Raw genomic sequence first — 18755 nt, 5'->3', positions numbered from 1 at the left:
AAATTTATTTAAATAATAATTAAATTTATTTAAGATATCAATGTATATGTGTGGGCTGTGTAAGTCGCGACTGCTAAAGGAAATCTTGAATCTGCCTGCCTACCTTTACCTACACTATTATTTAATATTCACTTACAATATGTCACACAACACCTGATGTATTGCAACGTGAATTAACGTATTTCTGTACACAGTCATATGTATATGAGAGCTTTAACTATTTGTTATTATCTTCACTATCATGTTTGGTTATCTCCATGCAAGAGTAAAGTATTTTAGGAGGTAAGCCTCTTAAAACCAAAATGTTAGATCTTAATTCATAGGCTTTCCCTTAGGGCTTGCAGGGCGATTTTTATCACAATTTTTATGAGCAATCACCCCAAAACCGTGGTACCGTTTTAGGTTTCCTGATTAATTTTTTGTCTGCCATGACTCCTGGAACTACCCTGGTCATAGTAGGCTGAGCGGCCCCTCTTGCGCCAAATTTTATCCATCCTTTGGGAAATTTTTCATACCCGTGTTATGAAAATTCTACGTTTTCTGATTCAAATCAGTCAACTCATTTGTAAAACTATATATCTATTTGTAAAAATTTCGTTTTGACATCTCTTTACTGAAGATTTCCACGGCGAGGCCGAAATATTTTAAATATTTAATTTTTATTGTGTTGACGATGATTGGATTGGACGTAAATACTTATTCAGTAAAGTATTGTAAACATTGGGATTACTTAGATAAAAGATAGAACATGGAAATAAATTAGACAAATTAATCAATTGAATAGGCCATTCCCTCTTGAGGAATTAATCAATTGAACAGGCTTTGGCCTCTTGAGAAATTAATCAATTGAACAGACCTTGGCCTCTTGAGAAATAGTCTTCAAATGGGTTGTTACTAATTTAATTTTCAAACTGTAATCCCAACCTTCGTATCTATATTAACATAGTAAAATTGATAATAAAATGAACCAGGTCCACATTGCATTTTTAATCATTATATTTATTTTATAAATGTTAACCACGAAGATCAACTAGCATTTTTTTCGATAAGTCTTAGTGCGAATTACTATACCCTTAGTGATATTCAATGTGCTCCAATTTTTTATGTACTCTGAAGGAATCTTGCAACTACGAGTATATGCGACACAGCAAAGATTAAATGGACAATAAGTCTTGTGCGTAATAAAAAGACCAACAATAAATGTGGTTAACTAATCTTTGCTTGCGTCATTCACTCCCTGCGCTCAAAAAATGTTTTACTCAAAATTTTCAAACTGTCACAGCTCTCTTATTAGCACATAATATGAAATTAAATTTGTGTAATTTTAAAATAATAATAACAAATTCTTCAAGATTCATCAAGCAGATGGCATTTTTATTATTCTATTCGGATAGTTGGTAAACCTCACTGATATTGCACCGCACATAGTGTTGGAATCAGCTGTGTAGTGAAACACAGAAATCATATGACAAGGTCAGTACAAAACTTTTTGTGACTGATTAACACAATAGCACGTTAGTTTTAAGTTTTATTACATTTTATAATCTTAAAAAATTAATTATCATATAAAAATAATTAATATTTAATTATATTAATTTTTTATATTAATCGTAGAAAGTGTGGAATGCAGAATATTGGAAACTTTTTCTATATAAAAAACTATTTGAAAACCGAACCTTTACGTTTACATTCCTGTTACATAAAACAAAAGTTATTTATTATATTTTATTTAGTTATTTAGAGATTGTATATAACAATTGTAACAAAATATCAGTATTTTCTCTGACAAAGTACAACAGAACGGTGTGAGGACTCGGGTGGGGAATGGGGAGATACCCAACTTTCATCTGCAGTTATTCCCCTTGCATGAACGTGACTCCAGCGCTAATATCGCGTTAAGGGGACATTACCCAGGATTCACAGCCCGCCATCCAATCCTACAATAATAATTTCTGGAGCTTACCTTCTTTACGCTCCTTCATACAGTCGTTTAATTATAATTTCCTTTTTCATCCCACCATTGTGAGAGTAATTCTTAAAATTCTATATTTAGTATACAATAATTTTAGATAAGAGATTAAGTAGGCATGTTGAATTAGAGTATCGCTAAGCAACATAGTTAAAAATTTTGGTTTTCATCTAAATGTGTGAGATATCAGGCAAATGGAAATTTTCTTGTGTAGTATATGCAGTGTCAAAATTAAGCTATTCTTTGGTATTTTACCAACAATACAGAGGTACTAAGTCTACTTGAGTGCGTCACCAACTTCATGCAAAGGAAAAGAGATAGTATGGAGGCTGACCAAAGGCAATTCTTATAGATGAGCTTAAAGTTTTTGAGTCAATTCTACACATTTTCTATTTTTATTCTTTATAATTTGCTCGTGTTTCATCGAACCTATTCAAAGCATAACACCTGAGCGTTATTGAAGCTTATCAATAGTGGCTGGAAACATTTCGTTTCTCTCTGTATGTTCACAGGATATTTTGCAAGAAGCTTCATTCCTACATAGACAACACAGAATGATTTTGGTAGGCAGGACATCTCGAGAATAATAGACTTTAAATGTTAAATATGACCTCGCGAATTGTGTAACGCAAATCACACCTTTGCAAATCCTACCTTTTATACCAGTATACAACGCAAACATTTGTCGGAATTTCGTGAAACTGTAAGTGGCCATGTTGAATTAGGACATCATTGAGATTGATATGCAATATCGTTAAAGATTTTGGTTTTCATCTAAATACGTGGTATATGAGGCAAATGTAAACTTGAATAACGCATTCTTTGCCTAGAATGTTCAGTGCCAATATTAAACTGTTTTTGGTATTTTACCCTCAATAATGAGGCACGAAGTCTACTTCAGTGATATATATAGGCGAACCACCAACCTCGTGAACAGAAAACGGGATACTATGGAGGCTGACCAAAGGCAATTCTCGTAGATAGGCTTAACGTTCTAGAAGTTGTTGAGTAAAGTCTACAAATTTTCTACTCTCGCTCTTTCTAATATGCTAGTTCTCAATTACACCTAATACACTTGAGCGTCAGCAAAGCTTTAAGTAGAGGTTGGAAAAACTGGAAAATTTTCGTTTCTCTCCGTCTGTCCACATGATATTTCAAATCCAAAGTGAGTTATAGTGTTGAAATTTTGCAAGAAACTTCATTTCTATGTAGGCGAAACTGAGTTTGATGTTGGTTTACGGACTTAGTACGAGGAAAGTATTTCTCTTTTATCTGCTGAAGAGATCTAAACATTTCTTTTGTGTATAAACGTCTGTTCGCAGGAAATTCTAGAGTAAAATGTTAAAGATTAAAATTTTTACATATGAGTGACACACCACATGTCGCGTAACAACCTGAGGTCTCTGAACTCTCTCGCTAATTATGAGGCTATAATAAGTATATAATATATATACTTATTATATTCTTAATATATATACTTAAGTATATAATACTTACTATATACTTAATATATATAATAAGGCTATAATATGTAACAAAATGTCATGATTGTTCTCAGTTTGTTTACAAATTTATTTACTCAGTAATTTTCTCGTTGCCATCATGGGCGGCCATAAAACCTATTTAAAAAGTTTTGCTAAGACTAATCCTAAGCCAAATCCTCTATATTAACATGCATCATCATCTATGTTTATTTATTTATTTATGTTCGACGCATAAAATTTAAGCTTTATGCAAACTTTCACGTCTACAGCTTGTTTTCGAGATATCGAGCAGCAAGACAGACACGTATTTTTCCAGCCCTCGAGTGATATGCTTCGTTAACGATCAGCCAATCCCATTAGGGCTTGGTGATTGGTTACTATTTTGAGGTTACAGTTTCAACCTAACTGCCAACCATGTAATGGCACATAATTTACGTTTGAATAAAATTGAAATAAGTTTATACAGCTTAATAATAAGTTAATACGCTAAAAACAACGATAATCGAAATGCTAAACTGAATCAAAACAAACTTAATTATATGCTCTGAACGAGTACGTGAACTAACTTCATCATCCAATTAAAAGTTTCAGTTTGTGGTGGTTATTCATATTAATTTATGATAAATATCGAACATTCCATATTATATACTACTGTATTAAATTATTTCAAAATTAACTTCACCTTATGATGCATTTGTATCAACATTTTGACCCAATACAGAATGAACATTGTGTATTTTAAAGTTTCCGAATGTTTAGAAACCACTTCAATGTTTAAAGCTCAGCCGAACATGAAATCTACCTTTCTTCCGCCTGAGCCGGAAGGGATATTTTAATGAGAGGTTAAGCAGATAATTACCGTTTCCGCGTTTTAAACTTGTAATTTCTAGATTTTTCCATTTCTGTGAGCTTAAGAACGAAATAAACCAATGATAACCAAGCCATTCGTTATCATTACCCCCATTAGAAACAAGTTCGGTTAATTTGTTCGTATAGCCACCCTTGACCATGCTCTGGTTGTTATTCTCTAATTAAAAATTAATTGATACCAAAACTTGCTAGGTTTCGTTCGACTATAATATATAAATAATGTAGTAATCACGTCATATGTATAATTGTATCAATTTTGGTTTTACCAGAATTAATTTTAATTTAATACTCATTCACTCTATAAGATACCCTTGAAAAAAAATAAAGGGATTCTTAAAGAAAACCCAAATTCAAGTTACATTGGAACCATTTTATACCTTACCTTAATATTTTCAATATTATCTTCAAGAGAGTGGGACTCTATCCATCTCTAGAAGAGGGTAGCGCAGGGTAAACCTGAAAAATACACATTGTAAGTTTGAAGCTGCTTTATTACTAACTAGAGCTTTATGTAAAGGTCATATTGTTCTGTTGATTTTTAAACAGTGTAATACAGACTATGTAAAACGCTGTTAAATGCTTACATTGAGAATAGTATTGTAACTTAAACAACTAAACAAGGAAGAAATGCACCACGCCATGTGTTACGAAACGGGCCCCATTAAGGTTTTTGCAAAATACTCACTTATACAAACTATATTTGACTTCTTCCAATTGTTGAAGTTTTATGATAAATAACGGATTATCATTGCTCTAATAGTTTCGTGGTTATAACACATAGAAACTTTTTAGGTCTCTTTAAACAAAAGCAGAAATTTAAGTCCAATCGTTGAAGTTTCGTGATAATTCGCTAATTATAACATTATCATTGGATTATCGTTGGTCTAATAGTTTTGTGGTAATGAAATATAAAATACTTTTAGAGGTATCTTTATAAAAATAAAGAAATTTAAGTTCTCATCAAGAAACTTCCGAAAATTAAAAAAAGAAATGTGTTATTAACTGTTCCATAACCAGTTTCCAGAGATTAATAAATATTCCCTATCAACTTGAACAAACTAAACGTAATCGAATAGATCATACATAAATAAATAAACATACCTATGTTTACATCGAGAATCATGCGATAGAGGTGATTTATCGATTGTAAAGATTTAAGGAACATATAGTGTATATATTCTTAGAAGGTTGTCTTACTTCAGATTTTATAAAGATAATCTGAAGTCTTGCGTTTTTTTTCTAAATTATTTTGTTGCAGATTTTTTTTCAAATTTTTAATTAATTTTATACGCATCTAATACTAAACTAAATTACAGTTGATTGTGAAAACCTTCTATCCGGTTTTAGTGCATCGTCAAACAAATGACAGTAATTTTAACTTCTGGCTGACATATAACTTCCAGTAGAACCTACTCTGGATACAGCAAACCCCGGTGACTATATCACTAACCGCAAATGTCAAGATATTAGGATACATGTACTCGATTGGTGATGATTATTGAACTGGGTGAGAATCCCTTACTATCGACGACGGTTTTAGGAAGCATACATTTAATAATGACCTCGTACGCTTTTAATGGTAGAGGGTGGAACAGAGAAAGGCTGTTCTTCTTCCAAGGTAGCATGGCCACAGAGTAATATAAGGTATATATATAAGGTATATATATACCTTATATACCTTATTACTCTGTGGCATGGCTGAGATAATATTTACCTATCCTCGCGGTGGCAGTACTTTGGGATCTCGGCAGGAAGTTCCAAACCCCCTTTGGCCATCCTTAATGTCCTTGTATCCTTTCATTCCGGAAACAAAGCATAACACCTCATGGGTTCAGTGATGTAGAGGTTTCCTCAACTTCTTGTTTTATTGAAAAAAAGAGTTAGTTAAAGGTTTTTAGAACGTCCCGGTTACGGAACGTTTTAGGTCGGGTATACTTCCGGGAGATAACTGTTGGAGTTGGTGAGTCTCTCTAAATGTTAAGGGCTGTTGCTAGTCTAGGCGTAAGGATGTGTCACCTCCTGTTGCTTTGACTGAAGAGCCTGGAACAGGTTTGGCTTCCCCCTCTTCCAAGGATACATGGCTGCGACAAATGTACAAAATCTTTCCTCGTGCACAGGAGACTTGACCTTCCCCCAACCTTGCCATCCAGAAAGAATATCCTGTCACTCCGAAAGCAGCGCAAAGGCCTTTTTGGACTAAATGTAATTTCCTAAGAAAACAAAATGCGGAACAAGATGGATACTGAAATTACTGTCTCCTTTGAATCAGACCAGTGTAATGAGGCATGTGATCAAACTGTTCCTGCAAATAACAAAGCAGGCACTGTAATAAAAATTTTATTAGACATACATTGTATAACTGTCAATTACTTTAACGACGACAACCCATTCGGAAGGGAAACAGCAATTGCACACCAGTGAATTTGATTGTTAATATTTCACATCATGTTGATAATGTACTATAACTGACAATTTATGATTATGTTTTATCACCGATCAGTGCGTGACCAAGTGCTTTCCATACAGACAGGAATAAAGCGGTGCGTGCCGTGCTGATTGCAGTGGAAAGTTGTGCACACAGCACGTGCGTGAACGGGCCAATCTCGTCACTGAACAGCGCACCGCTCAAATATTATACATTTCACAAAATTAATATTTGTTCCATTAAAACTTCGCTAATCAGCTTTTCATCAGTTTAATAATGGTTGATATTTGCTCTTTGAACAGTTTTTCAGTTCATTTTTTTTTAATCACAGAGTGTAGTTTACTATTTTAATGTAATGAAAAATTTAGAAGTGCCTCAACAATTCCTCAATACTATCATATCCTTAATTAAAGCCTAAAATTCAAAAAATAATACATAACAATCATTACCGTGCTAGTTTCTAAGAATGCTAACGTGAATATTGAGTTTAGCTCCAGTTCACCTTCCTCTTAGACGCTGCACTAAGAGAAAGGTGAACTGGAACTATAATCAACAATCAAAATGAATCAAACTTTCCCACCATAGCTAGATTATGTGTAAGAAACTCTGGTATTTTACAGAGTTTAGAGATGTTCAAAACGTCGCAGTGTACACAATTTCGCACCTGATGAGACATTGAAAATACCTCTTCACCTGGATTACACTATGTTTTGTGGTCTTGGTGTCTCTGATGTCGAAGCGATGTAAAGAGCTAATTTTGAGCTTCTTCGTAGCCGAATTTTTTTAATCTCTTTAGAGGAGCATGGCTCCTGATTCCAGGAGTCAAGTCTGTGATGACGTAAATTTCCACACGCTGCAGTAAGAGGAAAGTGAACTGGAGTCAAACTCACCATTCACATTGTATCAACCCTTACCCTCATAGCTAAGTTAAATGTTAAAGTGATAAAATATAAAACTTTATATGATGAATTTGTAATTTCTGTGATTAAAAAATATAACTGTAGGTGAAAAGCAAATTTTAAGAACAATATGTTCATTAAGAATATCGAAAATGAATATAGTTGAAAATACAATACACATATTGCACGTAATTAGGTTATCGTAAGAAGTCATTGTTCACGTACCGCTTGCACTGCAACCTAAAATTCTGAGCAGTGTTTTATAGTGTCACACTATTCAAATATAAAGTACCGCAGGAAATGGAACTTAATTTTGCACTTGTTACCTCCAAGATCAAAGCACCCGGATACTGCAGTTTGGACGTGAAGTGAAATGCATTTCTTTGTTCTTTAGCTTTGCATTCATTTCTGACACTCAAGATAGAGGTGACCGATTTGAAACAGTTATTTCAGTTTTTAATACGAGTACATTCAATATACAACTAGAGAAGTACTATATGTGAAAGAACTTTGAATAAAAAACCCCAATCTTTGGTATCTGTATTTCGGAGGAGAGTTTTTCAAAGCCTAAATAGTGTTAAATAGATTCTAAAACAAAAAGTCCGAAAACTTCAAAAATAAAAATCTTGTTGGTGTGACTAATAAGCGGCCAACACTCGTTATTCGATTGTTGTTATCGAACGATTCGATATATAATGCAAAATCGATATTATATAATAATTGAAAAAAGTTATAATACAATAACAACAAGAATAACAAATTGCAATAAAAAATAATTTAACAAACAAAATTAAAAAAAAAAAAAACAACGTTATCATACATCAGATCTCTATATCAGACATACATTTTTACTACAACTTTGCAATACTTGCAGCTTACCCAGATAGCAGTGACCAACCGCAATGGTGAAATGGGGAAGAGAAAGACAGACACACTTCCCGGCGGTACGAAAAATCACAAAGATGTCTGCCTGCATTACACTCCTTACCTTCTCTGATCGCTCGCCAAGAACTTGAAATCTCATAATCATTCTATTTTTAAATTTCCCAAAAGATAGTAACTTCGTGCTGTTCATTGTTTAAATTAAACATCCAGACATAAACATTTTATTGTATAGAACCCGCCTATGGCTAAGAAGCAGTTTAGCGGGTGCGGCCGCGGCTGTTCTCGCAAGATAACCAAATCAAGCAACGTCGAGTGTGGATGCTGCTTGGATGGGTAACCGCTGAGCGATCCTGTCCTTGCAAGCAGTCCGCCTGCCCGGCCATTGGTGGTGGTTCGGAAGACACCTTTAGGCCGTTGGTCCCCAGATTGTGTTAGAGAGGGCTCCTTAGCAGTAACTTCACCTGGCATAATAAAACATTAACGAACTATACAGTATATTTATTAATAAGTTAGTCATATGATAAGTTAAATAAATTGTAATATCGATTTATTCATTTGATAAAAACAATCTAAACATTCGATAAAAATAACCGAATAACAAATGTGGGCCGCTTATTATATTCTACCATATTATATCCTTCTCCAGATAAGACGATTTTGGAAATTTAGAGCTCTTGAGCTCGGGAGTTGGGGGAGACTCATAGGGGTCACAGAGTATTTTTACTTGGAGGCTACTATATATCTAAGAACATGACTGTACTCGTAAAATGCATTTACAGAAATTTCCGTTACACTGCATCTGAGAGGCTGGGCTGGCAACAGCCACCTACTGGTCCATACAATTTACAACAATACTCGAGCATTAGTTAGCATTAGGAAGACAAGGTCCAAGTTGTACCTACTAGTAGTCGTTTAGATGGAGCACACACACCAATAAAACGAATTTGCATAAGCTCGCCTTTTTGATTAATTGATCTAAAACTCTCATTATTATGATATCCGTATATTTGGCTAAATATATAATCACTTTCAGTTTAATAAATGAAATTACTTCTCACAATTAATGTCTACATCGAGGTTGATGAAAAGAGTTCAATAAAAAATGTATATGTAATTATAACAACTTTAAGAACGCAAACATATTACATGATGACTAAATTTATTTCAAATTATTTAAACCATTATATTTATCCTTTTAAATATACATTTTACTTTATTCTACATCTAACCTTATATTTTTTGTTTAAATTTTGTTGTAGTTGACGTTAGTATCCCACTGTAGCCTGTGCTGGTGTGATGTGTGATTGTGATCCTCGTACTTGTGATTTGTGCTCAGGACTTGCATCCTGTGCAGTGACAATGCCTGGACTAAACTACAAGCTGCTTTTTACTGTGTTTGAACCCTTTTTCCCTTCTTTCTGTTCTTTATTTTGGTATGTATTAATACCTCTCCAACCTGACGAAGAGGATAGATCCAACCTGTCCTCGAAACTTGGTGAAATACCTTTTACAAGCTATAACGATGGCAAATTTCCGAAATTCTGTTATCCTTTTAACCTTATATTTTTCTAAAATAATTAGTAAATAAATAGTAATAAGTAATTATGTAATATTATTCACTGTTGTGAAGTTGTTTATTGATAATTTTTCATCAATTTTCAATGCAATTAAATTTATATAAGCTTGAGTCGCAAAGTTTGCTTCAATTCAATGATAATCTTGACTTAAAAATCGCATAAACGATAACGAAAATGGTTCTCTCATACACAGAATGACTGCTCTGAAATACTAACTGGACGTTGTAACGTTAGCAATGTCATTGAAAATGGACACAAAATTTTATTGTAGGAAAAGAAACTAAATATAGGAAGACCTCGTCATGGCTACGTTCAGTTTAAGGTGAGGACATTATGAATACCATGTAATTGTAACTGGATAATTCGGAAGTCACGTGGTTGTCTAATACTAATTAGGAACACCACGTCTAGTAATAGGTTTCGTTGAGGTTGTATGCAAAAGTTCAGACCTGCAGCTAATTGCATTCTCAAAATTTCCTGTGGACAAATAGATAATCATAAAAAAAGTTTACACGAAAATAACGCATCGTATAATAGAAGTAAAAATAATGGTCTGCATATGAAATATTTCTCGACATTTGTTTTCAAATTATGCATTCGGATTTTTGTTCGTTAAATTTTGCTTCATACCAATGTTTAATTAAATAAATGCATCAGGTCACACTACCAAATGAGGTCGTACGCTTTGGCATAGTTAGGCTACATGTGATACTTCGCCACGCTTTAATTCCCTATGAGTATATTGAGTTTATTTGACTAATTTATTTATTCAGCTATTTTCTCGTTGCCATCATATTTATACATTAGACCAATGTAAAATATTCGCTAACGGTCAACCAAATCCCATGGAGTGACATGCACCATCGCCGAACTCACTCTTCTTCATATATAAATGAAGCTTCATGCACAATTTAAATGTATATGTCAGCTCGTTTTAAGGATATAATGTGCACAAACAGACAGACAGACTGTAGTGAAATCTCTCCAGCCACACAAGTGATAGGCTTTTCTAAAGCTCAGTCTATGTCAAAATTAAAGCTAAAATAAAATATTACCAAATTGTCAGAGTGAATGAAACCAACATCTGACCACGATCAGATACGAAACTTCCACTCTTGGACCGCTTGTCAGTGGCGAATTGGGGTTTAAATATTTTACTATTCTCCGGAGTCATGAGATTTACCAGAGATTCATGGACGGACCCTTTAGCGTGTTTCTTGTTAATGTATATTTTTGCCACATGTGCTCTTATAAAATTTGATAAAATAGAACTGACAATAACTAGCATAAATTTGTGAAAGGTTTATAACATTTAGTAACACTTTTGAGACAAACATTATGCATTAATGAATAATCGTAATGAATGAATTAATTAATTAATCTTAATGAATCATTAATACCCTAGTTAGAATGAAATATTGTGTTAAATATAGGTTGATTTTTAAAAATTTTGTACTCCTCTTCACCCTTTATGTGTTATATTTAGTTGTACGTACCTTAAGGAGAGTCGGATGTTCTCGAAATGATAAATTTACCATTGACTAAGAATCTTGAAAATAGTACCACTATTCAGAGTTTTAAAAATATTAAAGCCTACTTCTATACCTATAATTTGAATGGATGGTTTATTTGATAAACCAAACATGTGATTTTTTCATAAATTCTTTTTTTTCAAATTGTTTTAAAACTAAATAACTAAGAAATATATTAATACATACTCAGCTTACATTAAAGAAGTTAGTTATCTGAACAAAGCAAAACAGAAATCATTTACATATATCCAGTGGTTCCTGATAAAATGTACATTAAATATTAAAAACATAATTTTCACTAATTGCAATTTTAACTTAGTAAAACTCTTAAACAGTAACATATTTTAGATTCCTACTTTATAAGAGGGGTTTTATAGTTCTTCCTCTACTTCATACTTGTCTCCAGCCTTTTTCTCTTCTATCTACACTTTTCCAGCGCGTGTGATTATGATCCTCATACTTGTGACTTGTGCTCGGGACTTGCATCCTGTGCAGTGACAACGCCTGGACTGGACTTCAAGCAGCTTTTGGTATGTTTGAACCATTTTCTTTCCCTTCTTTTCTTCTTTCTGTTCTCTATTTTTGTATGTATTAATACCTCCCCCACCTGACCAAGAGGATAGAGTCCAATCCTCGAAACGTTGTGTTATACCTTTTATACCTATAACGATGGCAAATGTCCGAAATCCTGTTACTTGATTTCACTATAACAAGTGAAACAGCTAGAGAATATCAGCATGGCAATGAACAGGCCAAGCTTTCTGTGCAAGCGTAATCTAAAAACATCGTAAGTGCAAAAATAATGGTCAGTAAATAATCCGCAACATAACCTTGTAAATGTTTTTTTTTTTTAGATTTTGGACAACCTACTCTACTTAACGTTTTTTTATAAAATTCGGTTACTCATTCGGAACTGGTCTGATCTCCAGTCATAGATCGGTAATGGAGTTTAGACGACATGAAATGGAAGTCAGAATTCAATAAATCAAAGAAGGCACCGAAGTCATCATCCCGTACCTTGTCTTCTACGTGGGAAGCTTACTGAGGTTGAGGGATAAGAAGGGAGGAGTGGGCGGGCAGGGAGGCTGCCAACGTGATGCGCGTAATACATGAGAGACGTACGGGACTTCTGGGGTTCCCGATGAAATCCTTTTATGAATTTTATTGAGATGGCAAGATGGCAAGCCCTAAGTAAAGTTAGGCTTCATTTCCTATTAATCTCATATTAAACTATGAATAAACTGTAATAAAGAGTCTTTCGTTATTTTCGGCAGGTATTTATAAATTTGTTTCTATTCCGTGTCTTAATAATCATGTATAAACCTAAAATTGTTGATATAAGTGAATATTACGCTCAATTTTTCAGTAAAAAAATAACTTGTATAAGCTTATCCACCTTTTTTTCCGGAAGTAAACATATTCATGTAAGTTCTTTCACAGGTTCTTCAAAGTTTCCTTGATGTTTTATGTTGAGTTGAAGTGGACTGTGAGAAATTCTAAGAATATAATCTCAAATTTAATTATGTGAAATTGCAATGAAACACAAAACATACATATTATGTGGGCCTTTCCATACGATTCCAAACATACCAAAATATGTGGCAATCGACCCTACCATTTTTTGGTGAATATAATTTTAAAGAGTGTGTCTTTTCATCCTTAATAGTCCAGATTATGAACTGATGGTACCACACTACGTTAATACTATGGCATAATACTGTGGTTCGGGTACGTTACGTAAATTTGAATTAATAATCCATATAGAATACTATTGAAGCCATTAAATACGATTAGTTAATACAGATTATGGATATAGATTGATAAAACCTCGATATAGCATATACAATCCAAGATCTGGATCAAGATGAACATTGTGGATCTTGTATGTAACTGACGATTCATGATTTGTAACAAGTTCGGAAGTCAAATTAGAAATCATGAAGAAAAATCAATAAAAAAGTCACTTTACGAGCCAATCATAGTTTTAACGTTTCATGGAATACTTTTTTTGTTGAACAATTTTAAACTGCGTTAGGGCTAGGCACTAGGTCCCAATCATGACACAAATCCGCTTGTACAATGTTTTACCTTCCAAAGAGTTCAAGCTTGTTTTTCGTTTAATTTCCAGCCCTTTGATGTTTCCCTGACCCTAAAACAGAGCGGGACTTTGGCTTTGACCTTTACCGACCTAAAAAGAGTCGCCCACCTGTTAATGAGCATTGCGCTTAGGTCTTTCACTGCGTTATGTTCTCTTGCTGCCCAGTGCTTAACTAAGTTATAATAATATTGGCCGCCATATTGCTTGTAGCTCCAGCCACTTCGGTAGGAATTTGAAAAAATTGCTCAGAGACCACAATTATGAAGTTTGTTCTGCGACTAAAACTCAACAAATACTTTCATCCTTACAAAAATATAATAAAACGAATAAAACAGAAAAACATCTAATGAAAAACTAAAATAAGCAATCTTTTTTAGCTATATAGGCAAAGTTAAATAACTGTTTTGTTTTATTCCATTTCAAAAAGAAGAATAGAAGATGCAATTTTGTCACACACCAATACAGTGCCAGTGAAAAGATTGAATTTGGTTTCTAAGTTAATAATGGAGAATTAATGTTTCCTTATTACTGCAATATTCAATAGTTTTTTTAAAGTAGCTAGCTAGTGATTCTGAAAAGTCAAGAAAAAATTTAATTAAGCACTAAATTCTTAATAACACATAGAATACAGTATAAGTTCCATGGCGGATTTCAAAATTATTTATTAATTATATGTCATTATCAGAAAGTAATTTAAAAAAAATATAAATTATTTTGTGATGTAAATGGAAATTAAATGAAAACAACCCTAAACATGGTGAATATTATCAACATCTAATCAAGAAAAAGTCGACAATTAGTAATTCTATTCGAAATAAAAATAAACTTTCATAAAGATTCTGGAAGACTACTTAATGAACGTTCAATTTTCTTAGTTTAGAGAATTATAGACTTGGATTGGTATATCTCAATTAATTTATAAATTAAAATATTTAATGCACTATTCACCATCTATTGGAGTGTTTTATCACTGCTTAAATAACCCAATAATTTAGGAGAAAATCAATTACTTTTTAAGTTTAAACCAAGCAGTATAGTTATAAGAGTTTCTGTTCGCACTGCTAGTTTGTTAGGGTTCAAAATTATTCGCAAATATTAAATAGTATTAGTTTTGTAGTTACACACTTGCTAATTGATATAAAAATAGCTGCCCTCCTATTATTATTCTTTCACTCATTCGGACCTGTTCTGATCTCCAGTCATAGATAGATCTGTAATGGAGTCATCATCGGATTCCATCTCTTTGCGTTAACTAAGAGCGATTTGATCAAATTGAGGCGTAACTAGCTTTTCTCTGTGCACAGCTTAAAATGTTATGGTATCAAAAATAGTGTTTGATTTTGATCTAGATATACAATTGGAAACTTCAAAATATTACGTCACTTTGTGTGATTGAATAGCTGTGAGTTTGTAATTCTAATTGGTTCCATTTTTTAGTTATCTCACTTATTCATGAGAACGTTCGTTTCTTCGGGCAATTCAATTTTCGTGGAACTTAACAATGGTAGCCAAAATAGCTTTCGGAAAATTCTCAGTAAACGGCTATAAATTTCTTAACTTTTAAGTTTTAGTGAGTTCAAAATGGTGTACTATAAAATCTTTATTACCTGATTATGATACACGGACTGCATGTTTTGTTTTTATACATGAAAAATTAAAATTTTTGATCAGTAATGGAAGAATGCAATTTCACCAGTGGCATCCGCAGTTCGCTGGTAAATCCATTATTCAGTCCCGGTCCCCGGATCCACGACTCCCGGACTCCCCTCCACGCTGTGTGTTGGCACGTGATGTTAGGGAGGTAGGGGGAGCGAGAGGGAGCAAGTCTGGCCTTCGTTAATTCTAAAACAAGCGGACGTGCACTCTCCCTGTTTCCCACTAAAACCTTTGAAATTCAATGTTCGCCAATAATTGAGAAATCTTATTATACAAGTTTTACTGCTCCGGGGTTTAAACGTATGGCGTGGCTCTTTGTGAATCCGGCATAAAAGGTTTTTTTGTTAAAAAAAGTTCTATTAAAATACTAACGTTACATAAATTGTGTCCTATAAGTAACCTTTATTTGCTTATATAAAAATGGACCTATACATTGGCTGTAATTTAAGTTATCCGGTTCATGCGAAATCAAACATTCATATATTCAGTGTTAGACAGACATCTGGTGGAGTTCTTAACCTCGGCATCGTTAGTTTAATGTTTACATTTTAAAACGCAACCTGATCTTCCATTAATATAGCAGTTATAATAATGGTGAACTAGATCTGCTATTCCAGTATCATACAGTACAACGCGGCGTCGAAAACATTTGTTGTATTCATCCGAGATTTTTAAATTGATTATAGACCAAGTGTTCATAAAGCATGGAATAACAAAACTTCTAACACAAAATTTCTACAAATTTAGCACATATTCTTTTTTAAATTTGCAAATTTCCATCATTGATTAGTCTACGGATGGCAATGGTTCATGATACATGGACGTTTTAAGTTTCCAGCGTTGCCATATAGGCCTATTGCATCACATCAGTTCCATTTTTTGTATGAATTAACAGGCTGAGATAGATAAGGAAACGTTCTTTCTGCAAAAATGGATCAACATAGCAGTTTGTTCAATGAAGTACGTCTATTGCACAAACTGTCGTCAAAGTTAAACAATGCTAAGCTTAGAAGTTAGTTTTTCTCCTTAATATTGTGTTTTGAACCATCACTGGCTACAAGCACGTATCAGTAAAAGACATCCCACCCTAGGCTAGGGTCAGTTATGACCACTGGAAGAATTTGTCATCATCGGATTCCATCTCCGCATCCAACATTACTCAGCTTCCAACACTTATCGAGCAGCTTTAAGGATGGCCGTTGGTAGAATTTTTCACTTTTGATTTCCAACACTACTCTTTGCGTTAACTAAGAGCGATTGGATCAAATTGGGACGTAATTAGCTTTTTTCTGTGCACAGCTTAAAATGTTGTGGTATCAAAAATAGTGTTTGATTTGATCTACACATACAGTTGGAAACTTTATAATACTACGTCAATTAGTGTGATTGAATAATTGTGAGTTTGTGTTAGGAGTTTACGTGGGGGGCAAAGTTTGTTGTGTCGATTAGATGATTACAACATTTAAAACTATTTTGAAAAGGTATAGTACCATATTTTTGTCATATTTGTAGAAAATGTAGAAGGTCAAAATGTAGAAATGTTTTGAGGTCACTAACTAGACTATTTATGAGTGAGCCAGAGAAAGTGGGGTTGAAGACGAATGATGTAAAAACTAAATATATGCACTTTAGAAGGAATCGAAATCAAAGAGTAGGACCCCTACAAATTGATGGGCATGTTTTCGAACAAGTGGAGAACTTTAAGTACCTTGGGGTCACAATATCAAATAAAAACACAGATGAACCAGAGATACAAAATAGGATCAACTCAATAATCAAGCAAATAGATGTGTATATGCATGCAATAGGATACTTTCAACCAAATCTCTCTCTCACAAAACTAAAACTAGAATATACAAAACAATTATATGTCCAGTGCTTTTGTACGGATCCGAAACGTGGAGGCTAAATAAGAAGGATGAGAAAAAGCTTCTAGTTTTCGAGAATATAATTTTACGTAAAATTTATGGGCCATCATATGAACAAGGGGTATGGAGAAGAAAACATAATAGAGAAATCAGGGAGCTCTACAATAGTACGGATGTAATAGGAGAAATAAAGTGCAGAAGACTCCGTTGGGCAGGCCATGTTTTGAGAAGAGAAGAGGAATGCAAACTGAGGAGGGTAATGTACGGTAACCCAGAAGGAAGACGACCCCGTGAGAGACCGAAAGTGAGATGGTGGAACCAGATGAAGGCTGATATGGAGAAGGTGGGCGCTTCAGAGGAAGATGCAGAGGACCGTTCAAGATGGAGGAGCTTTGTTGGTGCGGCTAAATATCACCTCCGATATAAATGGCCCTGGGAGTAAGAGTAAGTAAGTAAGTATAGTACCATATTTTTAGTTACTCGATCTTTTTCTTGAGCTATTACGACCATCGCGATGATGATATCGTATCTTTATAGAGGATATTCCTATTGTTGGAGGACTCCTCATTTACCACCTACAATAGATTACTTGAATGTATTTTTTATATACTCAAAACTATTGTAATTGCTGCTTATAATCTATTAAGACATTAATATATTCGGCACAAAATACATAAAGAACCTGTACGATGAAAACAGACCTAATACTGTTACTGAAACATCATGTGAACTAAAAATAAATAAACCTATATAAAGGAGTAACAAAGGACGCAACAAAACCTTTGACCACAATCTCAACAGCGTTCTTCTTTAGGCCAAGAGGAATTTATTTCGTGTTAATTAGCTAGAAGCTGTATATCAAGAGCTATAGCGTAGAAGACAGACAGACGGACTCCTTTTTACCCTTTTTACTCCAAAGTCAATACCGTTCTTTTTCAGGCCAAGTAACGTGGTCTTAGGGTACATACGCATCCAATTTCAAGTCTCTAAAAAATGTTATCAATGTTATCAGCTCAGAGGAACTGACAGATGGAGAGACAACGAGACAACCTTGTACAGGTTCTGTCGGGTCCTGAAAGAAAGTGTTTAAGACTAGAAAAAACCTAATTGTATTTTAGTGTAAAATTCATTTGAGTAATTTCTTTCTAATATGAAGATTTTAGATCGATATGTAGTTTTAAAGATTCATTAAGGTATACTTGGTTGGTTTTTAATCAATATCCATATATTTAAATTCCAAACTGTTATTCAAACGCTTAGTGTGTAATTATAATTATGAATAGTCATTGTTCTGGGCATTGGATATCTGTCACTTCTAACATAAGATGTTTTGAAAACCCATTCTTTCCAACAAAAGGCGTGCTCCTTAAATATCTGAAACTGTTGTAGTACCACTGAAACAAAAATCTTACTAAAATATTTAGAGAATTTTAATTCGTAATCGTTAATTAGAGGTGTAATCGTTCTTGAAGCGTGTAATCTTTTCGAGGTT

Source organism: Homalodisca vitripennis, chromosome 2, assembly GCF_021130785.1.
Source record: "Homalodisca vitripennis isolate AUS2020 chromosome 2, UT_GWSS_2.1, whole genome shotgun sequence".
NCBI lineage: Eukaryota > Metazoa > Arthropoda > Insecta > Hemiptera > Cicadellidae > Homalodisca > Homalodisca vitripennis.
The sequence above is the reverse complement of the archived record's forward strand: the minus strand, read 5'-3'. Positions refer to the sequence as shown.